Raw genomic sequence first — 14642 nt, 5'->3', positions numbered from 1 at the left:
GTTGATAGAGTTTTGATAAGTGTCCTTAGGGGTTTTTAGGGGTTTAGAGTTCACTCCTTCCTTTTCTTACTTGTAGCTTATGTGGCAACATAGGGGCCCTCACTCCTCTTGCTTCATGCCCAAAATAGCTTCGCATGTGCCTTGCACTGATTTGGGTTGGAGCATGTCCTTTGGCTTGAATCATCTCATAGCCACTTACATACTTCACAACCTGATGGTGCAGAGGATGTGGGCGTTCTTTACGTAGTGGAGGTTGTCTTCCAAAGCGCTTTGAAAGCTGAAGATGGAGATCATTGGTGCTATGCAACTATTGATGGCCAGAAATGTGTGTAGAAAGCAAAGTAGCATGGGCGCAAGATTGGTGCCATATTTGGTGAGGTTTGCAGTGACGCCTTCTTATTGCCATATTTGGGGAGGTTTGTAGTCACGCCATGTGGTTTACTATTGGTAGGATGATATGTAAGATTCCTAATATTTGGGGAGGTCAACAGCCATGTCTTCTGCTCCCATAATTGGGGAGGTTTTTAGTCACACCTTGTGGTTTACTACTAGTGGGATGATTCAGTGTTGGCTCCTTTCCCTATGCGTTACACCTCTTTCACCATGTGGTAGACCTTTTGATTTTAATTACCTGAATAGGTGTCATGTTCATGGTTAATGGATGTATGTTACCTTGAGGAATGGTCAATGGATCTTACCTTGAAAAGAAGCTACAATGATGATATGTCTTTGTTTCAAATCCAATTTGCAGCCCTATGGGGTAAACATGCTATGTGGATTAGACTTGGTAATGGATGTTACCTTGTTTAAAAGCTATGATGATGATTTGTCTTTGAGCCAATTTCATTTTGTCCCAATTTTATTGAATGAGTGTTATGTTAGTTAATTGATGTTACAATAATGTCATGTCCTTGTATCAATTTAATTTTCTAATCGTATATGCAGTAAACACGCTATGTCATTATGATTTTTTTATCACCCTCAATACAAAGGGAATGTTTACTTTTGGCCATGCTAACTGCATAAGGTTTTTCATTAGGTGTTGAATTTAGTATGTAATAGAATTTGCCTTAATATGTGAGAGTAGCGGAATTTAATGAGAGTACTTTCAAGAAATGATTTTGTGAGCATAGCGGGTTCACATAATTGAAGATAGCAACATAATCATAGCAATTAGTTAACTTGGCATAGACAATACTTTTGCAAGAGAGAGAGTTTAGAGAACATGACAACAGTTGAGGACCGGATTTATGTGGAGCCGGTCCCCCCTCCAATAGGCATTTGTATTATGATTTCTCCCATAAAGAGAGACTTGTTACAATACAGTCTTTGTGTTCCTTGTGACCTAGGTGATGCCATGAAGATGGAAGGCTTCATGCATCACAAACATAACATAAACTTGAAGAAAGCTTTAACTATCCCAAGCCTCAGTCCCAAGACCTCAAACACCTTCGAAGGTGGAGAGAGCTAGCAGGGAATGAGGGTAGGGAAGAGGAAGAAGAAACCTTTCGTAGGAGAAAGAATTAGTTCCTCACTTATCATACTCTTGTTGCTAGCATACATAATAGCATAGTAATGAAGAAGAAGGAGATGGCAAGCTTAAGCATTGAAGCATGGCTCTTGGTTGGATTTGCACTCCATAGCCAAGAGTGTTGGTGTAGGCTCTCAACCTCTACTTGCTTGGAGAAGGAGAGGGAGCTCTTGCACTTTGCATAGTACACAATGAGAGTGCTTGTGAGTGTGTGTGGGTGAGTATACCCCCTAAGCACCCCCCTAGCTTGCTTGGGTCGACCCCCCCTTGTAGCTCATGCTTGAAGCTCATTGGACCCCTCCAGGCCTAGCCAATCACAAGCAGGAGCCATTACAAGCAACATGGGTAGCCTTGGGACAAGTGTCCCCCTTTCCCCTTTGAGAGAGAGGACTTGATAAATGCAAAATCAATTAGATAATTCAAGTAATTTATCATTGGACCCCTTTGAAGCCTAGCCAATAGGCTTCAAGCAACACATGAAGGTAACATGGGTAGGGACCTGACATGTGTCCTTGCTGCCTCTTCAAGTTGGGGCTTCCCTTGTGAGTGTGAGTGTGTGTTCTCTCTCTCTAATCCCTAGGAAAAGGGCTCGCCCCCCCTCTTGTAGGGATGCTTTTGACTTTAGGAGCTCAAGCACCTTAGTCATCAAGCATGACAAAGCACTTGAAGTAGGGGGTGTTCCCACAAGCATCTCAGGCAAGCTTCTCAAGGCACCTCAAGCACCTTAATCATGCACCAAGTCAAGCACCTCAAGCATGGAGCCAGTCAAGCACCTCAAGCATCTTAATCAAGCACCTCAAGCAGAACAAGCACCTCAAGCACGACAAGCACCTTGAGCTTGGGCCGGGTTCCCACCTAAAGCTCAGCCCTAGCTTACCTAAGGTCAAAGGACTTTTACACACATTATTGGAGGTCTTCAATGAAGCTAACCCTAAGGTCTTATGATCCATTGGTTAGCCTTGCTCTTGATAGACCATCTCCCATTTGGGCCCCTTTACTATTGGCCCCGTGTTGAGATAGATCTATAAGCACATATCTATATCTTAACACTTGTTCCCGTTTATTCTCCCACATTAAGTGATCAATTTAATATGAGAAAATCATTTGGGTTGGTTAGATATTAGATTTTATGACATAGTATATAGGTGTGTATATAAGAAGATATTTTCCTCGTATGTGTCCCAAGATTGTCACCCAATATCATTGTTGATTGTACCCTACCTCTTCTTTATTTGTTAGCTCTATCAAACCCAAAATTTGGTAATGGATTTCGAAAATGATACATCATACTCAACATCTAACACCATCGGTGAGGGATATGTCATCCACGACAAATTCAATGGTGCAAAAAAGTATGGATTTTGAATAAGGTCAACAATCCTTTTAAGTTATGATTTATCACATGATCTTGTTCGCTGAGGTTTTGTTGTTTAGTTGACGTATTCTCAATCTTGATCTACATGTCATTGTTGATTGAAGTTACAAGTTCTTAGTGAATTATAAGTCTGTAGGTGGTACAAATGTCTTCTTTTAAGTGATTGGTGTTCTTTGCTCTTTATCATATGTAAAACAAGTGATAAAATCACGAGGGCTGCCAATGATGGGATGCACCTCTCTTTCAAATTAGGATAAGATCATTGACTATAGTTTCAAATGTTTACTCCCACAAAATAGAGCAAGCAATGGGTAGTGGAAGCGATTAGTCTTTCTTTAATTTGTACATACTTATGATGCACAAAACAATATAGAGATGATCTCTCTCTCTCTCTCTCTCTCTCTCTCTCTCTCTCTCTCTCACTCACACACACACACACACACACACACACACACACACACACAAACACACAACAATGAGAAAAACCATGCATTCTATGTAATCAAGAGCCCCTTTAAGTAGCACAAATTTCAAGCACCTTGATCTTGAGGTTCCAACCTATCACAAATGGTTTGAATGTGATATGCAACGTTTTGAAACTAAGAAATGAGCCTACTATGCAGTTGATAACCTGTGCTAGAGAGGGAATATCACATGTTAGATTGTCAAGAAGTATCTCTTTAACACCTTGGTAACACTTTTATGAGGTTGAAGAAGGGGGTGGTAGCAGTGTCTTCACTTGGGAAGGGTTTGAAAATGTTCAAATGCCTTTGCGTTTCTACAAGATGGGTCCATACATTGTTTAGCCTATCCTCTTATTTACAAGCTACACCATAGTATTTTTCCATTTTAACTCCCACTCCTTTCGATGTGTTGTGTTGGGGGAATATAAGAATTCCTTTGAAAATGCATACGGTGCCCTAGCAAATTTGCAAGTAAGAGCATCAGACCCTAATTGAATGCTCAACTTTTGATCCGGTTGGAGCTTCCCTTTGTAAATGCATGTGGTACCATAGCAAATTTGTGAGTAAGGGCATCATATCCTTATTGAATTCTCAACTCTTGATCCCATTGGAGATTCCTTGCCTCAAATTTTTAGCCAGAATCTCTCCCTATATAGATTCAAAACTCTCCCAACTGCTACAAAAATATTCAGTTTCCATTCTCATATCCACAGCCCTCAAGTATTGAGAGTCATTGACCAACTGAACATAGAGCATGCAACAAGTTTCATTTTGCTGCAATAGGTCATATCATACCTTCAAGTTGATAATATGTCAATGCAAAAGCATCGACTTTTCATTCTCATATATATTCACAATCCTCATGTAGTGAGAGTCATTTACCAGCTCAACATAGAGCATGCAACAAGTTGATAGTATGCCGCTGCAAAAACATTCAATTTTCACTCTCATATCCACAATCCTCCAGCAATAGGTCATATCAGACATTCAAGTTGATAGACAATCATGAATCTCTCTCTCTCTCTCTCTCTCTCTCTCTCTCTCTCTCTCTCTCTCTCACACACACACACACACACACACACACACACACACACACAATCTATTCATGTATATATCTCTAAATCTAGATAATTGAGAGATGGGAGAGAGCTCTCTATGTATAGTAGCCAATCCATGAATAGCGAGATAAGTGAGTCTCGAGAGCTAAGATAGTAAGAGGTACTAATTTGGCTTAATCCTTACCACATTCCACATGCACTTGCATAGGATTTGGAGTAAGCCTACTAGATTTGAGAGATAAGAGAGAGTAAGGGGTACTGGTATGACCTCACCAATTACCACAGCACTTACATGGGGTTTGCAATACAAATAGAGAGATTGTCCTTGTGCACGTTAAGGAAACTTGCAACTAGCATTGGGGGGGGGAGATGATATGCACTTTCTAGTTTCTAATTGACATTGTATTATTAAAGCTTTTGAAAATTTTCGTGACTACTTAAGTAATGACTTGCTTAAAGTTGTGCATGTGTACCTTCCTTTTCTGCAATCACGAAAAGAATTTTTTCTGTATTGTGAGTTGATCCATTCCCACTTCGTTTTATCACTCAAACTTTTTTTGAAATGCAATCACTTGGTAAAAAGATGCAATACATACTTGGTCACTTTGGGATGAATTTGATGCAAGTGTGATCATTGTAGTGTGTTAAGTGTGCAAAGTGACAGGTAATTCGAGATGGCAAGATCGAAACTCTGAAGTAAAAGTTTTGATGAGCATTATTGTAGTCAAAACCACCATTGATTTCCTCTCAATATCCGCTCCTCATGACCTCAAGAAAGCACGTAATTTATTAAACAATTCTCGCACTCTCTCACTCTCTCTCTCTCTCGGTCTCTCTCTCTCTCTCTCTCTCTCTCTCTCTCTCTCTCTCTCTCTCTCTCTCTCTCTCTCTCTCTCTCTCTCTCTGTGGATAGATCTTTAAGGTCTCTTGGGATAGTTTCCTACGATGTTAAAAATTATCTTCTTCTTCTTCTTCTCTCTCTCTCTCTCTCTCTCTCTCTCTCTCTCTCTCTCTCTCTCTCTCTCTCTCTCTCTCTCTCTCTCGGCGGTTGGCAAATCTCTTTCCCTCTCATACGTAAGCATTCTCTCTCTCTTATTAAGTTTTTGAGTTGTTTGTTTCTTTTAAGTAGAAACCTAACTTTTGTCTAATCTCTCTCTCTCTCTCTCTCTCTCTCTCTCTCTCTCTCTCTCTCTCTCTCTCTCTCAGTGGTTGGTAGGTCCGTACACATGAGCATTCTCTCTCTCTCTCTAAACTATAACAAGCTGGATCGTGTGGCTCTCTCTCTCTCTCTCTCTCTCTCTCTCTCTCTCTCTCTCTCTTCCCCCCCCCCCCCCCCTTTCCTACGGTCAGGTATCAACAAAGATGCCACACTTTGCTTTGTGCATTGGCAAGATGCAGGTTGGTGTGAGGGGGAAGGGAGACACAAGCGGTGTTGGAGATGCAAAACGCGATGATGGAGTACAACAAGGAGCTAGATGGAGAAGCATATAGCCCTAAAAGGTTCAAAGCAGCTGGATGGAAAAGGTGGTGACCCAATAGGGCGGGGATCTACTAGGGGAGGCATGCAAGAGTGCACAGTAGGAGAGGGACCCAGGAGCAAGCACGCTGCAGGGGAGGTGGTGCAGGGTAGGGACATAACAACAGTGTCATAAAATCTAATATCTAACCAACCCAAACAATTTTCTCATATTAAACTGATCATTTAATGTGGGAGAATACATGGGAACAAGGGTTAAGATATAGACGTGCTTATAGATCTATCTCAACACAGGGAAATGGTACAGGGGCCAACATGAGAGATCGCCTATCAAAGAGCAAGGCTAATCAATGGAGCATAAGACCTTAGGGTTAGCTTCATTGAAGACCTCCAATAGCTAGTGTAAAAGTCCTTTGACCTTAGGTAAGCTAGGGTTGGGCTTGAGGTAGGAACCTGGCCTAAGCTTAAGGTGCTCAAGGTGCTTGATGATTGAGGTGCTTAATGATCGAGATGCTTGAGGTGCTTGACATGCTTGAGATGATAGGGTTGTGCTTGAGGTGAGAACCCAGCCCAAGCTTGAAGTGCTTAAGGGCTAAGCTTGTGGTGGAAACTGGGCCTAAGCTTGAGGGGCTCGAGGGGCTCGAGGTGTCAAAAGTCAAGATTCAATCCCTACAAGGGAGGGGGCAAGCCCTACAAGAGGGGGGATGAGAGAACACCCACACACTCACACAGGGCATACTTGGTACTAAGAAAGCATAAGGGACACTTGTCAAGTTCCTCCTGGTGTTGCCCTCATGGTGTGCTTGAAGCCTATTGGTTGGCCACCCAAGGCGTCCAATGATAATTTAGGGGATTTAATTAATTTTCTTTGCATTTATCAAGTCCTATCTCTCAAAGGGGAAAGAGGGACACTTGTCCCAAGACTACCCTTGTTGCTTGTTATGCCCCTACTTGTGATCGGCTAGGCCTGGAGGGGTCCAATGAGCTTCAAGCATGAGCTACAAGGGGAGGTCGACCAAAGCAAGCTAGGGGGTTGCTTGAGGGGTATATTCTCCAACACACACTCTCATTGTGTGAAGTGCAAAGTGCAAGATCTCCCTCTCCTTCTCCAAGCAAGTAGAGGTTGAGAGCCGACACCAACACTCTTGGCTATGGATTGCAAATCCAACCAAGAGCCATGGTTCAATGCTTAAGCTTGCCATCTTCTCTGTCTTCATTACTATGCTATTATATATGCTAGCAAGAAGAGTTATGATAAGTGAGGAAATAATTCTTTCTCCTATGAATTGTTTCTTCTTCCTCTTCCTTACCCTCATTCCCTGCTAGCTCTCTCCACCTTCGAAGGTGTTTGAGGTCTTGGGACTGAGGCTTGGGAAAAATCGTTCCACAAAGTTTATGTTATGCTTGCGATGCATGAAACTTTCCATCTTCATTGCATTACCTAGGTCACAAGGAACACAAAGATTGTATTATAACAAGTCTCTCTTAATGGGAGAAATCATAATACAAATGCCTATTGGAGGGGGTACCGGCTCCACATAAATCCGGTCCTCAACTGGTTTCATGTTCTGTAAATTCTCTCTCTTGCAAAAGTAATGTTCATGCCAAGTTAACTAATTGCTATGTCTATGTTGTTATCTTCAATTATATTCACCCGCTATGCTCACAAAGTAATTTCTCAAAAGTACTCTGATTAATTTCCGCTACTCTCAAGTTAATAGGCCAATTCCATTACATTGGTATCAAAGCATTTGGTTTCTCTTTTCTTGCTTAAGAAGAGAGGCCCTTAAGTAGCCTATAAATGGTTGACGTTGTTAATTATATTAGGGTAAGTGGAGCTGGGATCTATTATTGGTTTTGTTGAGCCCACTATGTGGGATATGGTGCACACCTCGGGAGCTTTGGACTTAATAGTGGAGTCTTTTTAGACTTTCCTACGGCTTTACCATTATTGAGCCATAAGAAGTCCGAAAGGAGCTAGCCTTCGGCAGCTCTGCTATGCTAGACCTACTCCACTACTCTCTATAATTAACCACGTCGAGCCGTGGGTGTAGATACTTAAGAGCCAATTTTCAAAGGCTAAGAGGAGTGGCAACTAAGGTTTTGAATTGCCAAAGCATACACTAAGTACATACATAAATTTTGTTAACATGGCTGACAATAATCAAGAGAGTAGAATGAACATTGATAGCTTTGATTTTGCACATGAAGGTGCTAATGATGATGCTCCCATGTTTGTTAATTATCTCGTTACTAGGTTGTAGCAAGCTATGGGCAACCCTGCTTTGCAAGCCGAAGTTACACAACAACTTCGCACTTATGGGATTTCCCTTCCTCTCTAAGAGGAGAGAGAGCTTAGGAGGCCTCTTGAAGAGACCCCCAAAAGAAGACTCTCTCCCAACGAGAGGAGGAATCCAAAGAACAAGAAAGCAATGAAACTTTAAGTTCCTTTGAAGATGTGGCTCCACGAAGACGACGGTCTAGACAATCGCCCACTCCTCCCAAGAGGAAAAGATCAACACATAGTCCTTCTCCTCATCATTCCAAAAGGGAAGAGAGGAAACAAAGGAAGAAAAAGGCTAGAAAGAGGTCACCCTCTTCTCCTTCTTGTTCACCTTCCTCCTCTTCCGAAGAAACCTATGGCTATTCTCCTAGAGAATACCGAGGGGAGGACATCTTAAATCATACCCTGCATGGTGGAGTTCACAAAAGCTAAAGGAGTTCAAAGAGGGAGGAAAGAGTATCTCTGTTCTCACCTATGATAGCACCTTTGGTGCTACTGACAAAGTGTTGGTCTTCATCCAACAATTTGATGCGGCCTTTGGAGACGAGGGCTTCACAGAGTCCTCCAAGCAACACCATGTAGCTATGGACTTTGAAAAATCAGCTCGTCAATGGTGGGCTAGCCTTCGTGGCAACGACGAAGCCCCAAAGACATGGAAAAATCTACGAGTTTTCATCATGAAGCAATTCCTTGCAAGCGATGCAAAGGACAAAGTGCTTACCGAATGGTGTAGCTTGAAGCTTCTCTCTCATCCACAAGTATGTAGACAAGTTTTGGGATTTACATCTCAAGGTTATTGTCTTTCAAAAGATAGACTTTGCTAAGCAAAAGCAGCAATTTTGTGTGGGATTACCTGAAGAGATGGCCGAATACATCAACTCTCAACGGCCTGGTTCTATCACCGTAGTAATCCATCACACCATGGTTGCTTCACGTATCAATTTCCATCAAGAGGCTAGACGGAATGTCAAGCGCATGGAAAACAAAGTAAAAAATGATGCAAAGGAAAAAACCAATGCTCAAAATTCTTCCCAAGGCACTTCCAACAACAACAACAACAACAATCGGTTCAAGGAGAAGCGAGTTTACAAAGGCAAAAAGAAACTCTCTTCTGAAGAGCTTGAAGCTTTTTGCAAGGACCATAAGTGTTCCAAGTTTGGGGAGCAAGGACATGGCTATTGTTCTTGCCCGAAAAAGAATGCTCGCAATGAGACTCCTAGGGCTTCCACCATCGAAGCTCCAAAAGAGGATGCTCATTGCAAAGGATCATCCCTTTCCTATGCTTGGGGAAAGGTAAGAGAGCATGATGCCTTCATCTTGTTGACGATGGCTCTACTCACAACTTCATATCAATGGAGTTGGCCACCAAGTTGGGCATTCAAGCTTTCGAGATGGGAGATATGGTAATGGTTGACACAGCTTTCAAGGGACATCAAGCCTCCGTTACTCCCTTGATTGTGAAGTTGAGGCTTCATGTCCAAATCTATGTTGACAAAGAAGACTTTTTCATATGTCCTCTCCAACATGAGGATGCTATCCTAGGGGCACCATGGTTTGATCGCATGGCTGCCAATATGAAGTTCCCTGAAAGGAGAATCTACTTCACCTATAGGGGAAATAACATGTATATAGATACTAGTGAGCTTGGTCGCACTATTCCACTTGTAAATCCTCCTGCTTTTGATAAATCAATGAAGAGCTCAGTTTCTCTGTACATGATTTTTGTCAAAGAGTCTCTAAAAGATCTTAATGTTTCATCAAATGTAAATGGTAGTAATCAAGAAGAGTTAGACTTATCTAATTTTCTAAAAGGATTCCAAGATGTGTTCATCGATGATATCCCTATGGACTTACCTCCAAAACGAGGGGATGATGACCATCGCATTGAGCTCCTTCCAGGAAGCTCACCGCCTAACAAGCCTCCTTATCGAGTCTCTCAAGCTCAACATAAGGAGATCATGCGGCAAGTACAGGAATTGGTAGACAAAGGGATGGTGAGGCCTAGTTCCTCTCCCTTTTGTCTTTAGTCCTTTTAGTGCAACAGAAAGATGGTACATACCGTATGTGTGTGGACTATTGAGCACTAAACCATATCACTATCAAAACTAGATTTCCCGTGCCTCAGGTAGAAGATCTATTTGATAAGCTACAAGGCTCTACCTACTTCAATAGGATTGACCTTAAAAGTGGCTATCATCAAATAAGGATAGTAGATGAAGATATCTTAAAGATTGCGTTTCGCACAATGTTTGGTCTCTATGAATTTGACTAATGCACCAGCCACATTCAATCGTCTAATGGAGAAATTTTTTAGACCTTATCGCAAATTCACTGGAGTGTTCTTTGATGATATCATCATCTACTCCAAGTCTTTGGAGGAACATAAACAACATCTCCAAGTGATTTTTCAAGCATTGAGGGAGAACAAGTTTTTCTCAACCAAAAGAAAAGCAAATTTTTCCTTCAAGAGATTCAATACCTAGGTCATATTATCTCTCAAGATGGTATCCGTACGGATCCATCAAAGCTAGAGGTAATAAAAGCATGGCCTAATCCAAGGAATCTACATGAGCTAAAAAGCTTTATTGGTATGTGTCCATACTATAAACGCTTCATAGCTAAATTCTCTCACATAGCAGGACCACTACCTGACTTAACTAAGAAGAACGTTAAGTATGTATGAACTGCTAAGGAGGAAAATGCTTTTGATAAGCTCAAGGAGAAGCTTACCTCCCAACCAGTCCTCATGCTTCCGGATCTCTCAAAGCCATTTGAGGTCCAATGTGGTGCTTGTGATTATCACATTGGAGCATTTTTGCTTCAAGAAGGGCATGCCATAGCATATGAGAGCCAAAGGCTCAATACAGATGAATGAGTCTTGGGCATTTATGAGAAAGAGCTTTTAGCTATTCTACATGCCCGAGACACATGGAAGCACTATCTATTGGGGACTCCATTTATCTGCGAACCGACCACCAAAGTCTCAAGTATTTCATGACGCAAACCAAGCTTTCCGACAAACAAATGAGGTGGGTAGATTTTCTTTCGCAATTTAATTTCCATATTTCTCACATTGTTGGTAAGCACAATCAAGTGGCGGATGCACTTTCACGACGACCAAAAGTTACTGCGGTGTCTATAGCTACTCACAATGATCTATCCTCTATGATAGATGAGTATGCTACTGCCCTTGATTTTAGAGACATAATGTTAGACCTTGCTTTGAGGAATAAAGAGGAACCATTCACCTTGCAGGATGGTTATCTTCTCCAAGGCAATAGTCTATGTGTTACACATTCCCCATGCTCCTCCCTATGCGGGGGATAGAGGTATTCAATGTACTCTTTGAGAAGTAGAGACGCATTTCTATTGGCCTACCATGAAAGTGGACATACGACACTATGTTTCAAAATTGTAGTATGCAAAAGACCAAGTATGGTAGAGGGAAGCAACCTGGATTACTTCAGCCATTGCCTATCCCAAATTCACCATGGGAGAGTATATCCATGGATTTCATCTTTGGATTACCCAAGTATATCCATGGGAATACGAGAATATGGACAATATGCCCCTCAAGTTTCACCAAAATCTTCCACATGCATATGCCTTTTTGTGGACTTGGAAAAATTGATTCTTTACTTCCCGTCTTCTTCTCTATTTTTGAATCAATGCATTGTATGTATGTAAATGACTTTGATAGTTGTCTTTGTCCATAGTTGCGTCAAGCTTTATCAAGGACTTTCGAGCATCTTGACATTCTTTATTAAACCACCTTTTGCGTGATCTATCTTTGTTGATACCATGGACATGCTTTATGGCAAAGCATTATTTGGCACAAGAACAAACAAATCTTCTGAAATGTCAAGGGTGCAAAACAATTTAGCACATACAGCAAGATCATGAGTGACAAGGTCTAGGATGCCTAGTCCACCTTGAGCTTTTGGTTTAGCAATAGCTGCCCATTTACCCCATTGCCACACCCTACCTACAATCAAGTTATTTCTCCACAAAAACTCCTCGATTGGCTTCAAGAATGAAGTCCAATTTTTTTGGGATAATTGCAAGAATTTTGATTCTTCAAGTTGGATTGGGGAGGTTGTTAAGAGAGGTAACATCTTCCGTCACCTAGGGGTGCTCGTTGGGGAAGGAATTACCCATAAGACAGCCTTTGACTGGGTTCAAGAAAGAATTAAAAAGAAAATTAAGCATTGGGAGTTTATCCTAATTCCTTTCCATTGCAGAGCAACGATAATTAATACCTTCTTCATCCCGAACTCATGCATGTTTTTCCTAAAGCTGATCTCTAAAAACAAGGCATGGCATAAGGTGGAATCTTATGAAGTTGGTTCAGTCGTCTCACAACAAAGGCTCAAGATGCTAAGCATAACATGACTCCCACAAGGCAACACAAAACTCTCCTCAAGCTCCCACTACATCTAGAACCACCATGCTAACATGGGGGCAACCCTAGTAGGGAAATACAAAAGGCTTTCTAAGTGCCAAGCACTCTTTCCTAACATGGGGACACCCCTAGCATTGATTATTTATGTGGTAGCTCATCACCACGAGCACATTATGTCATGAAATGGATGAAAGAATTATGATGGCACTACCCCTTGTAAACTCTTTGTAAATGTATCTTTTAAAAGTTAATGTGAAGAAAGTTGGACTCTATTGTTTGTTGTTGTGCAAGAACACTCTAGCTCTACTATATTTTGAGCTTTTTGTGGTAACATAAATTAGATCTGTAACATTTTAAGAGAAAACTTACTTTTTTTTGACAGTATTGTACGTGAAAAACATGATAGAGTAGAGGCCAATCTACAAATGATGTCCAAGTAATAAACCTCAGTGAATTCTTATTGTGCACTTGTGGCATGAACAACAATCATCATGTTGTTGAAATAAATATGTTGCTTGACCACGGTGTGAGCCATTTTCATAATATCTCTCCTTGAGCCCTTTGATTTCTACCGCCATGTGTGTTTTGGGGGGGGGATATAGATTTTGGAACCCCCCTTGGTGGGGGCTTTTGGGGGCAGCACCCCTGAAGCCAAGTATTTGATGCATATTTGCGTGTAACTATGTCAAGCATAAATATGTCATAAAATCAAAGAAAAACTCATTTTGCATTGCATGTCATGGATCACTCAAGAAAACAAGGGCTACAATGAAATATAGAAAATGAAACAACTATGCTTTGATGGGGAGTATCATGTTATTGACGAGGCGACTAGTATAAGCTCTAATCACACACTACGTATCTATGGCCAAAACCCTTGGGGAGTCCATGGCCCGTCCATGGCCTTGGGATCCTTGGTGTCCAAAGTCTACTGCAATTGTTTGGTCAAGGCTTGGATAGGGTAATGGTGCAAAAAGAAATACCCTTGCCAAAAGGAAGCACCAAGTGGCCAGACATAGGTCCACCTGGCGCTTTTGTGGCCATGCCTTTTTTTTTGCACTGACAACCTGCCTTGACTAGGCAATTGAGTAGATTTTAGCCATCAAGGCAATTGCATCAAAATTTTAACCAGGCAATCACAACAAAATTTTGACTACGCAATCGAGTATTCATGCATGACACAATCACCAATTTTTTTCCATTGGGCCCAACGACAAAAAAATTGGCGATTGAGCCACCATTGACCGTCGAACCGGCTTGCACCAGCCATGAAACTTTGCAGGGGCAGGAAGTATGGTTCTTTCACTATTTGCACAAAGTTGCAAGGCCATCTGTTGCTGTCTTGTTGGTCATGCACGCCACGATTGCCAATTTTTTTGCCGTTGGGCTAGCTCTCTAAGGGCCCAACGATAAAAAAATGGCAATTTATGTTACCCTTGACCACCATCGTGACCACCATCGACCACCATCGAGCCGGCTTGTGATGGCCATGAAGCTTTGTAGGGACATGGAGTAGGGTGCTTTCCCACACCTTCAAAGTTTCATGGCTATTTATTGCTCTCTTGTCGATCATGCATGACACAATCACCAATTTTTTGCCATTGGGCTTGCCAAGGGTTCATCGAGCAAGGGCCCAACGATAACAAATTGGCAATTGTGAGGCCCTTGACCATCAAGCCAGTTTGTGATGTCCATGAAACTTTTTAGTGGTAGGGAGTAGGATTCTTTTTGTGTCCTTGCAAAGTTTCATGTCCATTCATTGATATCTAGTTGGTCAAGGAGGACACAATCACCATTTTTTTTGCCATTGGGCTTGCCAAGGGCCCATTGCCAAGGGCCCAATGACAAAAAAATGGTAATTGTGCCGCCCTTGACCATTGAGACAGCTCATGATGGCCATGAAACTTTGCAAGGGTGGGGACAAGGATTCTTTTCCCACTACTGCAAAGTTCTGTGGCCATCCATTGCTGTCTTGTTGGTCATGTACATCACAATCGCCAACCTTTTGACTTTGGGCGCACCGAGGGCCCTACGATAAAAAAATTGGTGAT

Source organism: Adiantum capillus-veneris, chromosome 28 (genome assembly GCF_014529385.1).
Source record: "Adiantum capillus-veneris isolate H3 chromosome 28, ASM1452938v2, whole genome shotgun sequence".
NCBI lineage: Eukaryota > Viridiplantae > Streptophyta > Polypodiopsida > Polypodiales > Pteridaceae > Adiantum > Adiantum capillus-veneris.
The sequence above is the reverse complement of the archived record's forward strand: the minus strand, read 5'-3'. Positions refer to the sequence as shown.